This window comes from Danio rerio, chromosome 18 (genome assembly GCF_049306965.1).
Source record: "Danio rerio strain Tuebingen ecotype United States chromosome 18, GRCz12tu, whole genome shotgun sequence".
NCBI lineage: Eukaryota > Metazoa > Chordata > Actinopteri > Cypriniformes > Danionidae > Danio > Danio rerio.
In genome coordinates this window covers 23,546,084-23,570,038 of record NC_133193.1, presented here as the reverse complement: position 1 = coordinate 23,570,038, position 23,955 = coordinate 23,546,084, and the positions used below count along the sequence as shown (strand labels likewise).

Below are 23,955 nucleotides of genomic sequence, written 5' to 3'. Positions count from 1 at the left end.
TTATATATTATAGACAAGTGTGTTAAATTACATGTATTTTATGCATTGGTTGTTTATCCAAATTTGCCCAATCAGATGGGGCATTAATATCTTAAGCCTTAAGACAAAAACAATAACAATCAGTCTCAGAATATCTGCTTTATTACTCATATCTGGTTTTTACTCATTCATAGTGTTTTAAAGACAAAGGCTGCATCTGAAATTGCCTACTACTCAGTAGGTACTGCATTTGAAAGTAAATGTATACTCGGCCGTTAGAAAAGTATGTTCTATACAGTATCAATTTGAACAGAATGAATAGACATACTACATATTACCTTTTTTGTCATGATCACATGACCTACCCACGTCAGTTGTATCGCTTCACTCCCATTTATGAATTCTCTCACAGTGTATCCTGGGCAAGCATAACGTGCATTGTATGCGCACTTCAGAATCGAGTTCTTCAGAAAGTAGTAAGTCGTCCAGGTATTACTCACATACTGTTTTCTGAATTCTATAAACTTGGACATACTACTCGGCTTCACACTGTTTTAAGCGTACTATATTCACCTTATTCTTTGCCGACGAGCGGGCGCAGCCATTTGAGTCTTTTTGGCTCGAGACATTCGGTCTCATTCACTTCCATTCATTTTTAGACATTAAAAACTGCTGGTTTTGCTGTTTGATGTTGCAAACTGATATTTTCTTATTATATTATTCTACTTGGTCTGTAAAGTCAAGTCAAAATTTGTTTGTAGAGCAAGTAGTTTGACCGTTTTCTGCCGTTTATTACTCCTAGTCATTTCTCCCATAGGCAACTGAATCAGAAGTTTTTAAACAATCGCAAAAACAGCCGCACTTCCGCATTTTAGAATAAGGTCAAAAGCATGTGATTTCGGACTCAGCCTAAATGACTGCACCTTGACACTGTTATTATTCCTAATTAAAAGTAATCCGAATCCGAATAACTTTAACCTGTTAATTTTAATAAAACTGCATAAATAAATCATAAAAAATGTAAGTAAAAAATTATCTTTTTTCTTTTTTTGTTATATCGTTATCGCAATACTCAACATCAATACCGCATATCACAGCAGTATCGTGCAGTCCTAGTCTCAACTTTTTTTGTTGAAAGAAACTGCAAAAAAAAAATTGCATCATTAAATCAATATCATAAATCATTAAATGGTGTAAATCGATTAAATCTTTAGATCCCTGGTACACTTGTTTGGTGTGCAAAATGCATCCATTAACACTTATTCAAACAAACCTCACCCACAGATCATACTCAGAATAAAACTAGAGTAAATTTTAATCAAACCACAGTGTGAACACACCCTATGATTGTATTCTTTAAGTCATCAACAAAACAACTACACTAGTACGACCGGCCGCACACACAAACTAGCTTTATCACTTTCATCACTTTGCTTGATCAAATCATTAGCTAAATTAGGCCCCTTCATCTCGGTCTAGGTCTACACAATGGACAGATTGTGTGGCCCGTGGTGCTGCCTACAAGGCTCTGAGTTTTCCAAAAAAAAAAAAAAAAGTGTTCCCACATTCTTACCAGAAAGTAAGGCTGTTGGTACACTCGCATAGCCTTACGGTTAAATTAACAGTCACAAGATTTGCTGCAAATCTCACGTGCAAGTTCATAAATAACACAGCGCACTACAACTGGAAGTCGACACAGCCACGTCAAAGGAATGAAGACACTTTGCCTGCTCTGGTCTCCACATGTCATGAAAACTCAGAGAACAGGAAAGCCGATGAAGTTACAGTTTATTAGGCCAGGGTGCATTAAGGGACCAGCAAACAAACTGAAAAGCGCTGCTTCCGATGTAGATACACTAGGGGTGGGCACTTAATCAAAAAGTGATCAAAATCAAAATTCAGAACTAATAATCGATATAATTTTTCCAGGTTGATTTTTTAATTACTTTTCCCATAATTAATTAATTAATTACTTTTCCTATGTCCACATGACATATGGAGTCATGTGAGACTGCCTTGTTTGTTACTACTGTTTTACTTTGCACTACATTGACAGTGTTTGGGAGCTGTGCCAGAGATGCCTTAAAATAGCATATTTTCCATAACAAAACTAATAATTCAATTAAAACATTTGTTTACAGTAGATGCAAGAAATGCACTGTTAAAAATATGTTTTACATGATATGAAAGAGTTATTTTATTTAGAAGAGACACTTTTCATATGAAAAACACTGAAAATAATTCATTTTGTTTCCAAAAGTGTGAGTTATTTATTTTCACTTATTTATAAGAAAAAAGGGACTGTTTATTTTAGGCAATGTGTGTTTTAATTTCAATTGTTGGACGTTGATGTTCAATAAATAATCATAGATAGTAGATAGTGTGTGTTTCCTTCAATTATTTTAAATCAAGTAATGCACTGTACAAAACTTATCAGTGAACTATGAGGGCAAAAAAAATTGAATAAATAAATAAATAAAATAATCGTTTATTAATCATAATCGAGTTAAAATGGTTAATTAATCAAAATTTGATTTTAGACCAAATCGCCCTGCTTTAAGATACATAGATATTAAGATTTTGCCAAACAATTATACACTAGTTATTATTTTCATGCTAAGAACAAGCTGATAAATGTGTATAAATAAAATAAAATACTACAATTAAAAATCTTTGTAGTGCACCTAAGCTATGAAATGGCCTACCTATCAGCATCATTAAGGCTACATCTCAAGACTGTTTCAAGAAACTTCTCAAGACTCATCTGTTTACCGTTGCTTTTAACTTAGATTGATTATTTTTGTTAATTTAACCATCCAATTGTATTGAATCATTCATATTTTATTGTAGTCTTTTTACTGTTTTTATTGTTCTGCTTTGCTATTGTTGGCCTTGCAGCACTTTGGGTCTGAGAAAAGCGCACAATACATACAATTTATTATTATTATTATTAATTGTAAATATTAAAAGTGAAGGCATCATAGTGTATAACGTACAATATCAGAATTCTAAAACACTTTTAAGACCATTTTGAATAAAATTTTAGACTTATGGGCTAAACAGGACTAAAACAACCGGTTGGGCCAATGGATTTTTTTTTTGCTTGCCACTAGGGCTGTGCGATTTCAGGAAAATATCTAATTGCGATTTTTTTGACAGATATTGGGAATTGATTTAAGATTTAATTCAAGCTTCAGCTCAATAATCTTTAAGCCGTGTCAGAAATTCTGTGACAGCTCCTAAAAATTACCTATATTTGTTAGATGTCTGTGACGTTGAAACCAAACTATTCCTATTTTACAAACGCTGTTTCTCTTTGATATTAATTCATCTATTAATGCTTCTAATTGGGCAGAACCAAAGTGTGCTTCCTCAGTTGGCTAGTTATAAAGCCCCAGTCAGATCACACGATTTCAGCGCGATTTCCTTGACGAAGGGTGTCGTGGAAAGTCGTAAACGACAAATGGACATCGTGACACAAGATTCAACAGTTTTTCCCATGTATTGTAGCATAGTTAACGGCAACTGATACCATGTCTTCGATGCCTCACTTGCCACAAAAAATAGATAATTGCTGTAAATAATTTTTAAAGAGTGGAAGATAACGTAAAGTGATTTATTGTTCTGTTATTATTATAAGGAATTGTGTTGTTTTTAGTTTTCTTTCTCTGATTATATTAAGAAGGATGTCGGCCCGATTGGGTAGCTTTAATTGGACAGAGAAAAATTAAGAACTGAATAAAATTATTTAAGAACTTTAACACAACATTTCAGTAAATTTAAGGCTTTTTAAGGCTTAAAAAAAAATTTTTTTTTTGAAATGTTTAACATTTTAAGACCCCACAGACACCTTGTTATATAAATGTAAAAATGGATGAAATAAGCATTCACAATTAAACATCTGATTTAAAATCAGACAGTGTTCCATTAAGCTATTCTGCATCTCTAAATAAAAAAACTTTTAACACTTAAAAAACTAAATGCACTAGATATATCACTGGAACGTACATATTTAAATGTATATTTATAGACATTGACAGCTTTTGAAACCAAAAAAAGGTTGAGAGCAACAATTTTAAGTCGTCTAAAATGGACTCGCGTGTCCTCTTCTCATTGAGTAGAACTGCCAGTGTCAGTATGCATTGCTCAAAGTTGTTGACAAATATCAGTCAAACTACTAATCCCCAAAAATCCCAGAAACATATACTTCAAAGTAACAAAAGTAGGTTATTAGAGCCAGCATTCCCTAACATGCACAAGAGAGAGAGGGAGGAAAAAAATCTGAGGGATTAGGTTGTGCAGGATTAGCTTCATGGGATATTCTCTAAAGAAACTGAGTGACTATGAGCAGGGACGTGCTGCAAAAGAGAAAAGAAAGGCTTCAAAGCAATAACACAAAGTGGCTGACGGTGTCTTTCCGCTATGTAATTCCTAACTATTAATATCCGAGGTTACATCTTTTACACACATATGCCAAACAAAGCTTTCTTTGTCATCCGAGCTCACTCCCAGTCTCCTCCATGCCATGTTATGAGAAAGTCTATCACACTACCCTGCACATTCATTTGCAAAATGACCACAATTATCCACACGGCTATACTTGGTAGCTCAAAATACATTGGCACAGACTCGTTAGTAACTATATAACGTTACTGTATAGCTCGGTTTGTGAGATGTTTAAGTGAACGTGAGGCTTAAATAAGCACGTAATATTCTCAAAGCAAATGTGTATATACCACAGAAATGTCGTTAAGATGTAAATAATGAGGAATGAAACTACATACATGTCTGTCAGGGTTGGTATCATCGGTGCTTAAATCCAAATCCGCGTCTTTCAATCCGCGCGCTGAATGAATCTGATACTTTGAACGCGATGGAGGGCACGAGTAAGTTTCTGGCGCAAAATAATTCCTCGGTAAATACGCGGTGTATCCCAAATTCTCTGCATACACACACACACTGCAAGCTGTGTCACTTTCTCCCTCTGTAGGCAATGCTCTGTAGGCTTGGTCCTGTCGTTATCTCGTAAGGGGTGTGGACAAAACACATGCAAATGAAAAGACGTCCATCCCCGGCGTGGCCACTTCACACCCGGCCAGCGTGGAGGGAGTATCGGGACACTGCTTTCGCAAGAGGACTGAGAGGGGATGAGAAAAGGGGTTAACAATATCATGTGGTGTATGAATTCTGTTTTTTACAGTCTGGTCAACTGTATAAATGCACTTAAATACTGTGCACGAGCCCCGTTGCAAATGGAGAGGGGGAAGGGAGAAGGAGAAGGGGAGGGACAAAGATTTGAGCTTTTACTGGCCTCTTTCAGTGAAACCCAAAGATGAGAATTACACCCCTCACCCTCAAAACATCAACAACAACACAGTGGTAACAGGGACAGGGTCATATTGATCTGGTTGAAAATGTATCATTTGGACAAATACTAGGATTGAGAGTCTGATATTCTCCTAATATGTGCTAAAACACTCATATTTCATAGGTACTTGACACAATATAGATAGATAGATAGATAGATAGATAGATAGATAGATAGATAGATAGATAGATAGATAGATAGATAGATAGATAGAACAGTGATATAGACAGATAAATACAGACATACAGACAGATAGATAGATAGATAGATAGATAGATAGATAGATAGATAGATAGATAGATAGATAGATAGATAGATAGATAAATAGATAGATAGATAGATAGATAGATAGATAGATAGATAGATAGATAGATAGATAGATAGATAGATAGATAGATAGATAGATAGATAGATAGATAGATAGAACAGTGATATAGACAGATAAATACAGACATACAGACAGATAGATAGATAGATAGATAGATAGATAGATAGATAGATAGATAGATAGATAGATAGATAGATAGATAGATAGATAGATAGATAGATAGATAGATAGATAGATTTAGAAGTGTAAAAGTGTAGAAGTCTTTTCAGCTTAGTCCCTTTATTAATCTGGGGTCGCCACAGCGGAATGAACCGCCAACTTATCCAGTATATTTTTTACGCAGAGGATGCCCTTCCAGCTGCTACCCATTACTGGGAAACACCCATACACTCATTCACACATTTATATACTACAAACAATTTAACTTATTCAATTCACCTGTACCATATGTCTTTGGAGCCATGTCACCCTGCAGCCCAAGACTGGTTACTCACTGAAGCTAAGCAGGGCTGAGCCTGGTCAGTACCTGGCTGGGAGACCACTAGGGAACACTAGGTTGCTTTTGGAAGTGGTGTTAGTGAGGCCAGCAGGGCGCGCTCAACCTGTGGTCTGTGTGAGTCCTAATGCCCCAGTAAAAGTGAAGGGGACACTACACTGTCAGTGGGTTCCGTCTTTCGGATGAGACGTTAAACCGAGGTCCTGACTCTCTGTGGTCATTAAAAATCCCATGGCACTTCTCGTGAAAGAGCAGGGGTGTAACCCCGGTGTCCTGGCCAAAATCCCTCTATCAGCCCTTACGATCATGGCCTCCCAATCATCCCCTTCCACCGAATTGGCTCTATCACTGTCTCTCCACTCCACCAATATCTGGTGTGTGGTGAGCGCACTGGCGCCGTTGTCCTGTGGCTGCCGTCGCATCATCCAAGTGGATGCTGCACACTGGTGGTGGTGTGGAGAGGCCCCCCCCTCATGATTGTAAAGCGCTTTGGGTGTATGGCTATACACAATAAATGCGCTATATAACATTACATTACATTACATTGGACAGTGGGGGAAACCCACCCAGAGAAAACCCACACCAATATGCAAACTCCACATAGAAACGCCAGCTAAATTCAGACGGGACTCGAACCAGCGACCTTCTTGCTGTGAGGCGATCTAATATATAATAATAATTAAACATTATTTCAACCATAACTTGCCATTTTGTTTTCACGAAAGTTGTTTGGAATGCATTTATTATCCTTTCTGTGCATATAAAAATCGCTTAAATGTAATAGTTTCACCAAAATGCATGTATAAATAAAAACTTAATAAATTAAAATAAAAAAAAAATTTAATTAGCATTTTGATAAAAAAACATTTAATTAGTCTGTTTTTTTTATAAAAGGAATATAAAGTTTTATACAATACAACAATTAACATTACAGTTTCCTTCTTTCTATTTTTTTAACCCAATTCCTATCCCAAGACCTGAACACCACAAGGCAGCTTAACACAATAATTATGGTCAAGTGCTATAACAAAACAATCGGGAGTCATGCATGTAGTGACGTAACAGTAATAATGAAAGAAAGAAAGAAAAAATTATTACAAATAACAAGGGAAGAAAAAAATAAATAAAAAATTGTGCGACAAAATACATTAAAGACAAAATACATCATGAACTGGATACAAAGAGATACAATGTTCAGCATATATAAGTACACCCCTCACAAAACCATCTTTTAAATTAATATTTTAATAGGAAGCTATACAATATTATATTTGTGCATATATATTAGATTAGTGAGTACTGAAGCCAAATCTTGAGCTTATTTAACAAAATAACTTCCAAAAACTAGTACAGCCAAATTTATGTTATAGAAAAATAATAAAGACAAATTTAAAAAAGAGCAAAAATCAAGAGAAGCAAAAAAAAAAAAAAGAATTGTATTCTTTCAATTTCTCAATCTGTTTGGTGACTGAAATATTATTTTAATAAATATATATGTTTAATCAGATATACATTATCTGTTTACATTGCCTATTCACTGAGAAATTGATAATAATGTACATTTTCAAATTGTTGTGTTCTCAATTACGCTGAGCACTGTATACAGATTATTTAACAGCATAGGAGTTCTTTCAGATTTTTAAAATATGATAAAAAAGGTTCAGTCTGTTTTTTTACATCATTATACATTTTAGTTTAGAACCTAATTTTGTGGATGTTTTAATAAATTATGATTAATGCTACCATGATACACAGTATAATTTAAATAAACAGAAACAGGTTATTGATTTGGTGTTGATTTTTTTTTATTGGTAGGACTGTGGAGTACATGTAACTAAACAATAACTAGAAAATATTGATGTGTATTTATGAATTAAGAAATAATTTACTATCATCAAATAAACATACATTTTAATAACACCTTCATAGACTACCCTGAAGTAGATATCCTTCTGAGAATGATTGCAGCTACAGGTTAAATTACAGGCTAAAGTAGTTGCGTGGCAATCATAACAGCAGGCTATAGATAGAAACTTTGCAAGACCAGAGTATGAGAAACACAGAAATCGATGCTTACGAAGGACATTTTTTTGAACGTGTTGGAGCAAAGTTTAAACCACCACCATGTTAACATTAAACAAAGCTCTTTTACTGTGTCACTAGAATTGTTTACCTTATTAAGCACTGCCTAGTGTAAGTTTCTCTGCAAGAGTCACTAGAATAGGTGATCGTTAAGCCGTTGCAATGAGGCTGCTAATGTGTTGTTTGCTTGCTGCCCCAAATAAGCTTCTTGTGTCTTCAAATGCAACAAGCAAAAATGTAATAGTTTACAACAGTGTATGTGTGCAACATGTAGCTAAAGAGGAGATACGGCTGATCTCATAACAAGCCATGGTCAGTTGATGATGTCATGTATTTGAAGAATGCTTGACGTGGCCACCTGAAACCAAAAGATAGGCCTGGGAGTGAAGAGCGGATCAATGGTGGATACCCATTCACCCCTCCCCATTTGCCCCTATTCAAACTCAGCCAGCCATTATCTATCTAAATTCTCAATTCACTTCCCTAAATCACTGCCCCCTTTCTCCCACTCCAAATCACCCCTCTGAGCAAGAGCACTACACAGTATTCACTGCCCAGGGCTAAAGCATGCCACCTAAATTATGGAATTAGGCTGCAGAATGTAGAGCGAAATTCAGGCCATGAGCAAGACGTCCAAGACAATCATCAAGCAGATTTTAAACCTATGAAGACTACGCTTCCATATTTCATTAACACAGTTATAAGGCTGGGGAAGCATGGTGGCTCAGTAGTTAGCACTGTCGCTTCACAGCAAGAAGGTTGCTGGTTTAAATTCTGACTGGCCCAGTTGGTGTTTCTGTGTGGCATTTGCATGTTCTCTCTGTGTTTGTGTGGGTTTTCTTCATCCAAAGACATGCACTATGAGTAAATTGAATGAACTAAATTGACCATAGTGTGTGAATGTGAGAGTTTCCCAGTACTGGGGTGTCCACAGTGTAAAACATATGCTGGATAAGTTGGTGGTTCATTCCGCTTCGACCCCTGATAAATAAGGTACTTTTCTACAAGGACTCTTTAAGATAAATTGTGCTTTTCTCTGGAATTGTATTTGTTATATGGTGGAGTAGAGAATGTGTTAGATTTCCACACCAAGCGTTTGTTTTTAATCATGGTTTATCTGGCAAAGAAATTGATACTTTTATTGTGGTCATCTCAGGTACCCTCCTTTAAATTGTGGTTGTCTCAAGTGTGTACGCTATTTCCACTCGAGAAACTCACCTATAACATACATAAAAAGACTGATGATTTTTGGCAGCTATGGACATCTTTTTGGCATTACATAAATAATTTTCTAATAATTAAAAAAAAATGTTTGAATTGCATTTCTTAACTTCTAATGTTGCTAGTTAACACACTCAACACTTATGTGTTTTTCAACACATCCCATAATTTCTAAAACATCAGCCTCTACCAAATGGTTGATATGTTGGTTTATGGTAAAAGTACCGGAATTATTACATATAATATGAAAAATCAGAAAATATAAAGTGTAAGACCAATTTATAAAAATAAAAAATGTTTTAAAACAAAATATTTTGAAACTCTAAATCTTATTTTTTTAAGTTGCCATAAAATATTTCAGATTCTTATTCTCATTTTTATCATGTTTTTTTTTTTTCAAAAAACAAAATCAAGTGTAGTAGTGCAACAGGATTATGTTTGTTTGATTGTTTTTGTAAACCAACAATGTGTAAGCCAATATTCTTTTAAATGACTTTATCAGTCATCATTTAAAACAGTAAAAACATGGTCAACCGTTTGGTATATATATATATATATATATATATATATATATATATATATATATATATATATATATATATATATATATATATATATATTAGTGGTGGGTCTTTATGTGCGTTAACGTGGTACGTTACGCAAGACTTATCGCGCGATAAAAAAAGCCGTTAATCTATTCTCAAACTTGGATTGGGACCTGGGTGTATTCTACGCGAGCTATGATGACTTTCACCTCGATATTTTAATCAAGTTTATTTTAAAAAGTTTTATTGTTACACTTTACCAAATGCTGGGTTGTTTCAACCAAAAATTAGGTAAAAAAAGGTAACCACTGAGTTAAGTTTAGATTTTTATTTTATTTGTTTGTTTTTATTACCCAGCGATTGGATTCACCCATATTTTACTAAGTTTAAGTGCAAATGAAATTTGAAAAATATATTAAGATAAAACTATTGTTTTTTAGAACATTTACAACACAAATTAACCCCAAATGTTTCATGTGTTCAATTTATATTAATTTTCAAACAACATAATAGCAATGTTTTAACATCAGAACAGTTAAGGAATCGATATTTGAAAGAATAACTCAGATATTCAATCACAACATGATTGTAAAGTACTTTGGGTGTATGGCCTTACAAGATAAATGTGCTGTATAAATAAATACATATTACATTATAACAAAGCAGAACATTGAGGGGGGGACTGATTGAGCCTCAACACAACACTGGGAAACACCCATACACTCCTGCATTCATGCACAAACACTACAGCCAATTTAGTTTGTTCAATTTTACCTATACTGCATGTCTTTGGACTGTGAGGGAAAACGGAGCACACAGAGGAAACCCACATGAACACGGGGTTCATGCTAACCGACCCAACTGGCACTCGAACCAGCAACCTTCTTGCTGTGAGGCTATCGTGCTACCTATTGCACCACTGAGATGCCCCTGTCAATATATAAGTCTCGTAAATTTGCATTTATATTTATATATTTTAATAAACTTGATGTGAATTATGAAGTTGAGCATCAAATCAAAGTTATTCCATCAAATGTTGATTCTTAAAATTAAATATATAAATTGTATATAAAATATAAATTGCCACTTGGGACTGTTGGTATTTACACATATACCACAGTTTAGAGTTCAAAAACTGTTAGGAAAAGGATTTCATATGTCAGACTTTACGTGGTTATCAGATACTACTGATTATAAATAAATATATTGTAATTTAGTTTTTACTTGTGAGTCAGAGGAGTTGCTGTTGTTTGGCTGTCAATCACACAACCCCCCCTCTCTGTCCCATCTCCATGCTCATTGACCCCTGAACCCCAGTGTGTGCAACCTGCCTGTCAGACTCCCTGTGGGAATGGCCACAGTTTAAAAAGGGGGCAACGCTGCGTTTGATCATCCACTATCCTCCCTTCCTCTCCTTCTTGCCCTCTCATGGTTTTTTATTAGCTTGGGAGTTACGTTTTTTTAGACGTCTCACTATAAAAAAAATACCCTGAATTCTAATGTAAAACATGTGGGTTTTTTATGAAGCAAGAGCATGCCAAAAGTGAATGTATTTAGAAATGGGTCACTCTCTCCATTTCTCTTCAACCCCCGTCCTTCACTTCCCATTTATTTTGGTCTAAAGTTGGCATGTATGACTGTTTGCGGGAGTGGTTTTAGCCCCACTGCAAATACATTTATATATAGATAGAGAGAGGAAAGAATGTAAATCACAAAAAAAAGTCTTTAGAGGGATAGTTATCATCAATTCTGTCATCATTTCATCACCCTTTACTTGTTTCCAACTTATTTGAATGTCTTTCAACACAAATGAAGATTATCTGAGAACTGATTGACTTCAGGAATGGTTTAACCTACTATAGATGTCAAAGCGTTCTTCAAAATATATTATTTTATATTCAACAGAAAAAACGTATAAAGATCTGGAATCAGGGTGCAAATTACAGGGGGTTCCCTAAATAACACTGGATCCCATTGGAGGATGTCAAAACAAGATGTAAAGAGGCTTCTGCCATTTTTAATAGTGTAAACTAGTTAGCACCGATCTGTATCATAACAATTAATAATGATAATAAAATAACAAAGTTGGCGGTTCATTCCACTGTGGCGACCCCAGATTAATAAAGGAACTAAACTGAAAAGAAAATGAATGAATGAATGAAATAACAAGTTATATACATATACATATACATATACAAGTTATATAAATATACATTTGATCGCCCTTTTAATGGTTCATACCATTGTCAATGCATATTCAGATTACTAGAATGGCTGTAAGTCAGAGACTTATTTTAGCGCTAAAAACACTGAAAGTGTAAATATGTTTAATTAATAAATAAAATGTAATCGAATTAAATGTATTAATATAAAATATATTCATAAAACTACCGAAAAGCTGACCCCTGAATAGTCATTGTATAATCTGCACACTGTCTGGAAGTACTTTCATTTTTGCATAACCTACACAATGATTTTCACAATTCCTTTCTGTTGTCCCAAGAAAAATCATTCATTCATTCATTTTCTTTTCGGCTTAGTCCCTTTATTAAACTGTGGTCGCTACAGCTGAATGAACCGACAACTTATCCAGCATGTTTTTTAAGCAGCAGATACCCTTCCAGCTGCAACCCATCCCTGGGAAACATCATACACACTCATACACACACACACACACACTACGGACAATTTAGCTTACCCAATTCACCTGTACCACATGTCTTTGGATTTGTGGGGGAAACCAGAGCACCCGGAGGAAGCCCACGCGATCACCAATTGTCAATGTAAAATTTGCAATGTAAAATTGGCCGCAGCTCTGCACTGTGTAGCTCCAACCCTAATCAAACACAGCTGATCCAACTAATCAAGGTGATCAAGACTACTAGACAATATTAAGCAGGTGTAAGTTGGAGGAGGTATGAGCTAAACTATGCAGAGCTGCGGCCCTCCAGGAATTGAGGTTAAGACTATTGAACTACACTGTAAAAAATGCTGGGTTCAACACAATTCTTTCATGTTGTCCCAATACAAATCGATTAAGTACATTTTTATAGGTTCAATTATTCACTTAGGCGAAGCAATGGCGCAGTAGGGAGTGCTGTCACCTCACAGCAAGAAGGTCGCTGGGTCGCTGGTTTGATCCTCGGCTCAGTTGGTGTTTCTGTGTGGAGTTTGCATGTTCTCCCTGCGTTTGTGTGGGTTTCCTCCGAGTGCTCCGGTTTCCCCCACAGTCCAAAGACATGCGGTACAGGTGAATTGGGTAGGCTAAATTGTCCGTAGTGTATGAGTGTGTGTGAATGAGTGTTTGTGGATGGGTTTGTGGACCCAAAGATGGGTTGCGGCTGGAAGGGCATCCGCTGCATAAAAACGTGCTGGATAAGTTGGCGGTTCATTCCGCTGTGGAGACCTCGGAATAATAAAGGGACTAAGCCGACAAGAAAATGAATAAATGAATAAATTATTTACTTAACTGTTTTATATTCAATCCACTTAAATTTGCAAAAACAATTACATTGACCCCCAAAATAAATAAATAAATAAAACCAAGAATTGTGATGATACAACTCATTTTAAATAAGTAGTTTGAACAACCAACAAAAATTTAGTTCGTTTCCAAATTGACTGAAAAAACAGCAGACATAATCCCTTCCTTTCTTCAAAACTCCATTCTCTGACATTCTCCGAAGTGATATACAATACATTTTTAATAGTTTTTAGTAGTCCGAGTCATTCAGAGGGCATAGAGCTTTCCATTTCCCTGTCTCAAGAAGCTTTTTAGCATTATCAGCATTAGACTCTTCTAGAAAAGCCACCCACACACCTACCCTTACATGCTGATCCACGCAAAAGAAAGAGAAATACAGAATAACCCACACACACTGCATGCCACCTGTTGACTCCATCTGCTACTCTGGCATTTCATAATGCACATGCGCTAACATCACACATAATAGTCACGCCAACACATCGCCAACAAGTCATATAGGTTTCACTGCGGGTGGAATCTCAGATAAAATCATACCCAGAGGCACGAGGAGGTCTAATTGGGTCAGGCGTCTCTAAAGCTCTCATTTCAGGCCTCCAGTCCATGTGTACAATTACAAGTAGGAAGATTTAACTGAGAGATATTAGAAAACTCTAGAAAATGATCTTGCTGTAATGGATGCATGAAATAAATGTAAAATTGGCACTGGAGTTTTATAATGGGATTTTGATTCTCTAGGGTCTCGCTAGCACTTTGTCTATTGATATTTGAACATAGGGGTAGTGTAGGCACACCATTTAGTCTCCCACTAGAGACAATTTCGTTGAGATGAGACATTAAACTGAGGTTCTGACTCTGTATGGTCATTAAAAATCCCATGGCACTTCTCATAAAGAGCAGGGCTGTAGAATTATGATTGTAAAGCACTTTGGGTGTATGGCAATGCACAATAAATGCGCTATATAAATGCACATTGGTTATTAATAATCGTTAAGACTGGACAACTGATATTAAGAGTACTTAAGACATAAGGGGCCCTATCATACAACCGGCGCAATGCAGCGCGACGCAATTGTTGTTTGTTAGTTTCAGCTTGACGCAAGAGTCGTTTTGACCCTTTGCACCATGCTGTTTAAATAGCAAATGCATTTGCGCTCATATGTGCGCCTATAGGCGTTCTGATCTAAAAAAAAAAGGAGGCGTATTAAGGCGCATTGCTGTTTTGACGAACTATAACAGACTGCACAATAGATCAGACCAGGTGTAAACGCCTCACTTAAACATTGCTTAATACACACAGGATGTACAGCAATACGCAAATATCTTGACAAATGAAAAAGAATTAAAGGATTAAAATATTACAAAAAATATTATTTTCTAGTCTACATAATTATTATAACCACTGCTTCCATGCCTTCTTCATCTCGGGGAGCTTTTTTAGTTTATTTATGACAATTAGCTTTTGTTTAATGTTATTATTATTAGCAGTATTATTTATTATATCCATATTTATATTTGTTTTATTAAAAACAAGCTTAGATTTGCCCACCTGTCAGGTTTTAGACCATATGGGGGACAGCATGTGTATGAGTAAATAACTCAGTTTTTTGACCACAATTTGTTATTATTGTTCATTTATTTGTTTGCTAGAAATTAGAATTGAATAAGAAATAGTTTTGAAACAAATTTTTGTGCTTAATAAATGAAATTAATTATGTATAGGCTATTGGATGTCTGTGCGTACAACATGTTTCCCTATCCACGAGAGTGAAAGTGAAAGTAAAGAATAAGGAGGCTCATTCTTGCGCTACAGATGATCTGTTCAATTGTTTTCTCTCTAGTGAAGTTTTCAGTTTTTCCACTTACAAAGTCCGCCATGTAAATAGCAAATGCACTATGGCGCGATGCAACTTACAACCCTGTTAGATCATGCGCCAAATTTTTAAAGCATTGTTTTTTTTTTTTTTCACAATTTCTGTTTAACAGAGAGAAGATTGTTTCAACATTTCTAAACATAATAGTTTTAATAACTCATTTATAATAAAAAAATTTATTTTATCTTTGCCATGATGACAGTAAATAATATTTGACTTGATATTTTTTAAGACACTTCTAAACAGCTTAAAGTGACATTTAAAGGTTTAACTATGTTAATTAGGTTAACTAGGCAGGTTATGGTAATTAGGCAAGTTGTTGTATAATGATGATTTGTTCTGTAGACTATCGAAAGAAATATAGCTTAAAGGAGGTAATAATTTTGACCTTAAAATGGTGTTTAAAAAAATTAAAAACTGCTTTTATTCTAGCCGAAATAAAACAAATCAGACTTTCTCCAGAAGAAAAAATATTATCAGATATATTGTGAAAATTTCCTTGCTCTGTTAAAAACCATTAAAAAAAATATTTTAAAAAGAAACTAAATTCAAAGGGGGGCTAATAATTCTGACTTCAACTGTAAAATCAGAATAAATATTTCATTAATTGGTTCATAGATTTGATCATATTTTATTTTTGTGTTTCTTTGATTTGAAAACATAATTAGACCTCATTACAGACACATGCCACTGCTTCACTGAATGAGGTAAGAAAGCTCAGTTGTAGCAGTCAATCACAGTCGTGTGCAGTTTATTTGAGGCTAAGCTCTATAAATGTCTCTTAAATGAGGTGCCCCTGCTGCTCCAGGGACCCTCAGGCAGGACACTAGACCCAGGGGGTGAATCTTTGACCCCTCAGCCCAGTTAATCTGTCGTTCCAGCCTGAATTCCTCTTAGATTAAAGCAGGGCGGGACCCACCCGACCGGGTCATAATAATATGCTGATTGGCCCCTTTCCTTGGGCATCAGAGAGGAAGTGTGAGTGATGGCATCTGGTCCGACCCGGGCTGTGAGGACACAGTGAGCACGCAAACACTCAAGACTGAACTTTATATTAGCCAGATTTACTGTAACTACTACTCACTCACTATCCCTTGGCTTAGTTCCTGATTTATCAAGGGTCAGCACAATGGAATGAACCACCAATTACATCTGACATATGTTTTATGCAGTGGATGCCCTTTCAGCCACAACCCAGCACTTGGAAACCCTCATACACTCACTCATTCACACACACTCATACACTACAGCCAATTTAGTTTATTCATTTCACCCATACTGCATGTCTGTGGACTGTTGGGAGCACCTGGAGGAAACCCACACAAACACGGGGAGTTGCCAACTGGCCCATCCCAGAACTCGAACCAGTGACCTTTTTACTGCAAGGCAACAGTTCTAACCAATGAATCACTGTAACTGCTATTTACATCAAAATCATGATCATATCATATTGCAGTATACTTTGTTGCTATCATTGTCGGATATGATTAACATTAGTGATGTAAAACCTGTCTATATTTTTTTGTGATACAGTTTTTAATTAAAAAAAACCTATTATTTAAATGTTTTAAATAAAATAAATTAGAATTATACGTATATTACATTGAAACAAAAAGTTAACCTTTTAGAATAATGGTCCATGTTAATGTATTTAATACTTAGCAACATTAAGTATAAATAATCTTGTAAAGCATTATTATTCATAGTTCCACATTTCCTAATACATTATTAAAATCCAAAGTTGAGCTTGTTAACATTACTTGCATGGTAAGATAACATGAACTAACATGAAATAACACTATTTAACTTAAATTACATTAACTAATGTTAGCAAAGATAATACATATCATAATAAATGTATTACTTATTGTTTGTTGATGTTAGTAAATACATTCACATTATGGACTATTATTTTTAAGTGTCACCATTGAAAATTGATAGCTAAAATAAATTAAAATATTGTATCATATGTTTAATCATTTTATTATTATTTTTTAGATTTGTATATTAGTTGACTTTACTTTAAAACACGTAAACATGTTGCCTTAATGTTATTAGATAAATGAACTATGTGCATAATAATAAAAGTTAAGTCAACTTAGCAGTTCCAAGGTACAATGGGTTTATTAGTCAGTTTGTCACTTTTAAGGCAACAGGTCTTTAATGACATTTTTTATGGTTTTAAAATTACATTTAATGTTAAATAAATAAAAATAAAAATCTCATTTTAAGAAATTTTGCTGAAGGAGTTTTATAGAAAATATTCCTCAGAGATTTTGGTCCATATTAACATGATAGCACCACGCAGTTGCTGCAGATTTGTCGGCTGCACATCAATGATGTGACTTTCCCAATCCACCACATCCCAAAGGTGTTCTATTGGATTGAGATCTGGTAATTGTGGAGGCCATTTGAGTACAGTGGACCCATAGTTGTGTTCAAGAAACCAGTCTGAGATGATTCGCGCTTTATGACATGGTGTGTTATGCTGCTGGAAGTAGCCATCAGAAGATGGGTACACTGTGATCATAAAGGGATGGGCATGGCCAGCAACAATACTCAGGTAGACTGTGATGTTGACAATGCTGAATTGGTACTAATGGGCCCAACGTGTGCCAAGAAAATATACCCCACACCATTACTACACCACCACCACCAGCTTGAACCATCTGATACAAGGCACCATGGATCCATGCTTTCATGTTGTTGACTGCAAATTCTGACCCTACCACTAGCAGAAATGGAGACTCATCAGACCAGGAAATGTTTTTCCAATTGTCTATTGTCCAGTTTTGGCAAGCCTGTCCGAATTGTAGCCTCAGTTTCCTGTTCTTAGCTGACAGGAGTGGCACCCGGTGTGGTCTTCTGCTGCTGTAGCCCATCTGCCTAAAGGTTGGACGTGTTGTGCATTCAGAGATGCTCTTTTGCATACCTCGGTTGTAACGTGTGGTTATTTAAGTAACTGTTGCCTTTCTATCAGCTGGAACTAGTCTGGCCATTCTCCTCTGACCTTTGGCATCAACAAGGCATTTGTGCCCACAGAACTGAGGCTGAGGCCATCTTCCAGCCTAAACCACGGCGAATGAAGCTCTGCACAAGACTTTTGGCCACCGGAGAAATTAAAATGGTTGTGCCCAACTGAGTCTGGTTCCCTCAAGGTTTTTTTTTCTTCACTCCCATCAGGTGAAGTTTTTTTTCCCTCTCCGCTATCGCCACTGCCTCGCATGGTTCAGGATTGGTAGAGCTACGCATCGATGAATTTGCTCTTCAGTGTTTGAACTCTCAGTAATGATTAAATCACACTGAACTGAGCTAAACTGAACTGAACTGAACTTAAACACTAAAACCTGAACCACACTGTTCCAGTTACTATGACCATTTATGTGAAGCTGCTTTGACACAATCTACATTGTAAAAGCGCTATACAAATAAAGCTGAATTGAATTGAATTGAATTGAGAACTGCCACTCACTGGATCATTTCTCTTTATCAAATCATTCTCTGTAAACCCTAGAGATGGTTGTGCGTGAAAATGCCAGTAGATCAGCAGTTTCTGAAATGCTCAGACCAGCCTGTCTAGCACCAACATCCATGCCATGTTCAAAGTCACTTAAATCACCTTTCTTCCCCATTCTGATGCTCGCTTTGAACTGCAGCAGATTGTCTTGACCAAGTCTATGTGGCAAAAAGAGTTCCTGCCATGTGATTGGCTGATAAGAAATCTGCGTTAACAAGCAGTTGATAAGGTGTCCCTAATAAAGTGGCCGGTGATTGTATTTGTAATGAAAACAAAACATAAAAAAGTATTTCCTTAAGTATTATTTTTGTTAGTTAGTTTGTTTTTCAATTTAATATTCTTTATTAGTTTTTCATTAGTTCTCCATGTTATTTTGTCGGCCACTTTTTAATTTTGAAAAGGAAACTTTAAGAGTTAGACATAGAGAGTGTCCTGTAGTAGCAGTGTGGATTACGGCCAATGTCCCAAGCGCACGCTTATGGATCACAGTCCGGATCCAGGCCCGGTAATTAAACTCCAACAAAAGGCTTCTCACTCAGGCTTATTTTAATGCTCCCATTGATAGCAGTGAAAAAGTGCTGAGTGTCCAGAGAAAAGTGATGGTAATGAAAGAGAGAGAAGAGGGGGAGGACGGAGATTACTGAAGGCACAAGTGAAACGAAAGTGACGACTGAAAGCAAAGCCTGCATTGGGGATGCAGGAACATGGCTGGCAATGAGCTCATGCACATTGTTTGCTTTTTTTAGACTCACTTGGTTAGATTCATTATAAAGAGCCAGAAGGAGAAGAAGAAAACTATAGCGAGAGATTGATGCACAAGAGAGAGAACCGGTATATATCCAGTTTAAAAAATTTAAATCAGGCAACCTCGATTCTTCCCTGCAGCAAATTAAAGTTGAAGTGTATATAAATATAATGTTCAAATACTCTAATATGCAGAGACAGCTACAGTGAGCAGGCGCTTTCCAGACACTTAAATCATAATGAAAAATGAATGCATATCTTTAAATTATATAAGAAAGTACCAAACTAAGCTCTGAAGTCTAAACTAAGAGCTCTACAATAGTTTTGTAGTTTGTAAATATTTAAATGCAGCTTCCCCATGAATAGCCATTATGGCTGCTGTAACTGAAATTTGGGCTGTCCAAACAGCTATGCTGCATTTATTAAAGCAAAAATAGGTAAATAGATCACAACATTCAGGCCCACAAGTAAAACTTCACCTCATGTTCTCCATATAGGGAAATAGATTCTTTTTAAGAATAATTGCTGAAACTTTAAAGGCAAAGCTGTTGTATACTCTGAGGTTGTCCGTCTATTGTATATCATTTTGTTGAACCCATATCTTTGTAATAATTAAACTGACTTTGTTTACATTTTAAAATTAGAATTGGTTTAGAACAACTACATTACCCATAATGCTGCACTGAAAAAAGACTTTTGCTGCTTGTTTAAACTACGTATTTAAAATTAGTTGAAACAACACAATTCCTAAGGTTCTTAATTGTTTTTGGTTTAATTTACTTACATTCGTAAAAATTATTAAGTAAACTTTATCGATTTGTGTTGGGAAAACATGAAGGAGTTGTGTAGCATCTTTTTACAGCGTGTAGAGAAATTCCACCAATCAGAGTGAGCCAACCCAAAACATATTTTTAGCTCCGCCCACTCCTATTAAGTATGTGTGTTGGTTTCCCTATAGGTAGCAAAATGCATATGCAGTAGTCAACATTTAATGTGAATCCAAAGCTTTCATTGCTCATATTTCCCCTTTACAGAGACACACATTTAGAAACGACTGCCCTTCGTTATGTCCTAAATTTTAATTATAGAAGAGGGGATCTTGCTCATTGTTTTTGGTATTGCAGGGAAATCCAGAGGTTTTGGGCTGGGGTAGGTCAAAAGATTCATTCAATTTTGACCATTGGTATAGTTTGTGACCCTTTGAATATGTTGATTGCAATACAATGTAGTTCTATTGTGGATAAACATAAACAGTCCCTCTACAGGCACGTGACATTCTGTGAAAGAAATATAGGGCTGAACATTTCTTCTATTCTAGAGGACTTATGTAATCTTTAATGTTTGTATGTATATATATCTGCCTGTTTTTTGTTTGTTTTTCTAAGTGTGCTTTATCGTCTTTATCGTGTGCTTTGTTTGTTTATTTGAACTTTGTAAATGTTGAAAATCAAAAAACATATACAAAAAACAACACTCATTCATGTATTACGACAATTTAGAAAAACATTTTTGAACCACTTTAAAAGTTGACTACGGTAGATGAAATTAAAACAAATGTGTTCTATTTCTCAGTCAGTTTTACTTAACTGAGTCATTGGCATTGTTTCATGGAATTGTAGTTCTTTCCCTCATTAAAGTCATTAATTAATAAAGTCCTTAAATTATTTTTCATTTATTTTAACCCTTAATAGCCCTGATTTTCAATCACAATAAATGTACATTTGTTTCAACCAAATGTCATTTTTTAAAATATATTTATATTAAATCTATCAAATAAATAATATAATAATAAAAAAGAAAAACATTTTACACAAACACATAGTTAATAAATCCAGTAAATCCCAAAAAAATATATAGTTGAAGTCAGAATTATTTGCCCCCTGTCACAATCACCAGCAATCTAAAGCTGCGGTCACACTGGGCTTTTCCTCCCATGGACTTCCATTCATATGCACGCAAATGTGTCAGACCGGAATAGCAAGGTCATGCGTCAAGTTTCGAAGGTTGCTGCGGTTCAAAGTTGAACCTTGGAGGACTCTGACCTCCGAAATCGCATCACTTGACAGCGTGAGACCAATCAAGGATCAAAACATGACATCTCTGGACAGAAATTTAAAACATGGAGCAATCGCTCGCTTTTTTAAATGTCTTATAAGCTTGTTTAATCCCGCACCTTTTCACAGCGCCGTACGACAGTATTTTGCACACAAACTCTAGTGTGACTGCAGCTCAATCCTTACAGATCGCTGATAAACACACAGATTGCAACTACAAATCTGCCATTATTTGGACTACAAGACCCAGTCAAGCACTGCACACACACGCCGGTTCCTAATCCTGTCTGGTTGCAAACACTCACAGCTGAAGCTGCTCATGGACTGATTACAGGACTATTTTAACACACATCATTGCAGAGTCTTGTTAAACTGTCTTTGTGATTATTACGACGCGTTTGCCTTGCCTTGTACCCTCGGTTTGTTTTGTTTGCTTACGTTGCTTGCTGTCTGCCTTTAACCATTCGCTTGTTTTTTATGACCACGACTCTGGATTGCCTGTATATATCTGTTTGGCCCTGTGTTGACCATTGCTTACCTGACCATCTATGTGTAATAAACTTGCATTTGGATCCGCACTTCCGTGTCAGCGTCCTATTCACATTACACCCTCCTTTTTATTTTTATTTTATTTTTATATTTTCCAAATGATGTTTAACAAAGCAATGACATTTTCACAGTATGTCTAATATTATTTTGTCTTCTGTAGAAATTATTATTTGTTTTATATCAGCTAGAATTAAAGCAGCTTTTAATTAAAAAAACATTTTAAGGTCAAATTATTTTACCACTTTAAGCTACATTCCATAAACAATAACTTGCCTAATTACCCTATCCTGCCTAGTTAATCTAATTAACCCAGTTAAGCCTTTAAATGTCACTTTAAGCTGTATAGAAGTGTCTTGTAAAATATCTAGCAAAAATATTATGTACTGCCATCATGGCAAAGAGAAAATAAATCAGTTATTAGAAATGGTGACGCGGTGGTGCAGTAGATAGTGCTATCGGCTCACAACAAGAAGATTGCAGGTTTGAGCCTCAGCTGGGTCTGTTGGCGTTTCTGTGTGGAGTTTGCATGTTCTCCCTGCATTCGCGTGGGTTTTATCTGGGTGCTCCGGTTTCCCCCACAAATCCAAAAAATATGTGATATAGGTGAATTGGGTAAGCTAAATTGTGTTGTTTATGTGTGGGAATGAGTGTAAATGGATGTTTCACATTCATGGGCTGTGGTTGGGAGAGCAACGTGCTGGATAAATTGGCGGTTCATTCCGCTGTGGCGACCCCAGATTAATAAAGGGACTAAGCCGAAAAGAAAATGAATGAATTAATTAGTTGTTTAAAAATGTGTTGAAAAAAATCTTCTCTCTGTTACACAGAAATTGGGGAAAAAAATAAACAGGGGGGCTAATAATTACTTCAACTGTATATGATATAATACAATATAGATTGTAAGAAATACGTTGAATCAGCTTAAAATTGTAAGGCGACATGCTGCACAACTTTTTTGAGGTGACTCAACTTTAACCCAAGTACTGCACTCGATTTCAGTTCATTCAACTCAAACAACTTTGCAGCAAGTTGCCTTACAATTTTCAGTTGAGTCAACTTTTTTACAGTGTATATACAATATACATAATACAATATACTTTATAGGATCTGCTTTTTGTGCACAACTTTTAAAAAATTAATTTAACATTTTTTAAATGTAACTTTGCTGCATCTTGCAAGTGTTAACAATTCATTTTATTTCTGCGTTCCTCAAGTAAAGTGTTTTTCCTCTTTTTCACCCTCTGCATGTAAAACAGCTTCTGTCTGCTGTTCTCCAGTCGCATGACAAGTGACCTATCAGCCATGACCTAGCATAGCTCCAAATAATGCAGTTCTGCCCTGTCATCAACAGTAAACAAGGAAGACCACACAAAGAATGCATTTGTATTTTTGTGAGCGTTTCCTAGTGCTGAGGTGTTTCCTGTTCGCTCTGAACTGTAATCTATAAAGCTCATGTTTATCATTTCTCTGGCAGCCATGTATGGAAGGAAGCTGTCCAAACAAATGATGCATGCAGCATGTTTACACTTCATAAAAGGGTGAACATCTAAACAGCCAGCTTTACTTGGGTTTTATAGATGTCAGACTATTAGATACCACAGCCTATGATACCAAATACATAGGATTTAAAAAAGCCTAGGAGACATAATCATTGTAGTTGTCATCTACACAAGCAATTGGTAATGATGCTTATGATACTGTATATATCAATGTT

General features: G+C 35.7%; 1 protein-coding gene across 4 annotated transcripts in view; it reads right to left on the bottom strand.

Moving 5' to 3' along the window:
• Positions 1-23,955, bottom strand: part of ripor1 (RHO family interacting cell polarization regulator 1) — a 144,871-nt gene that overhangs the window by 104,405 nt on the left and 16,511 nt on the right. For 2 of the 4 annotated variants that reach the window (XM_009293579.5, XM_005159126.6), the window contains exon 1: positions 4,764-4,971. The exons of the other annotated variants lie outside the window; for them this stretch is intronic. The gene's annotated coding sequence lies outside the window, so the exon portion shown is untranslated. Of the gene's footprint in view, positions 1-4,763; positions 4,972-23,955 lie in introns of those variants that run through there. 4 annotated transcript variants of the gene reach the window in all.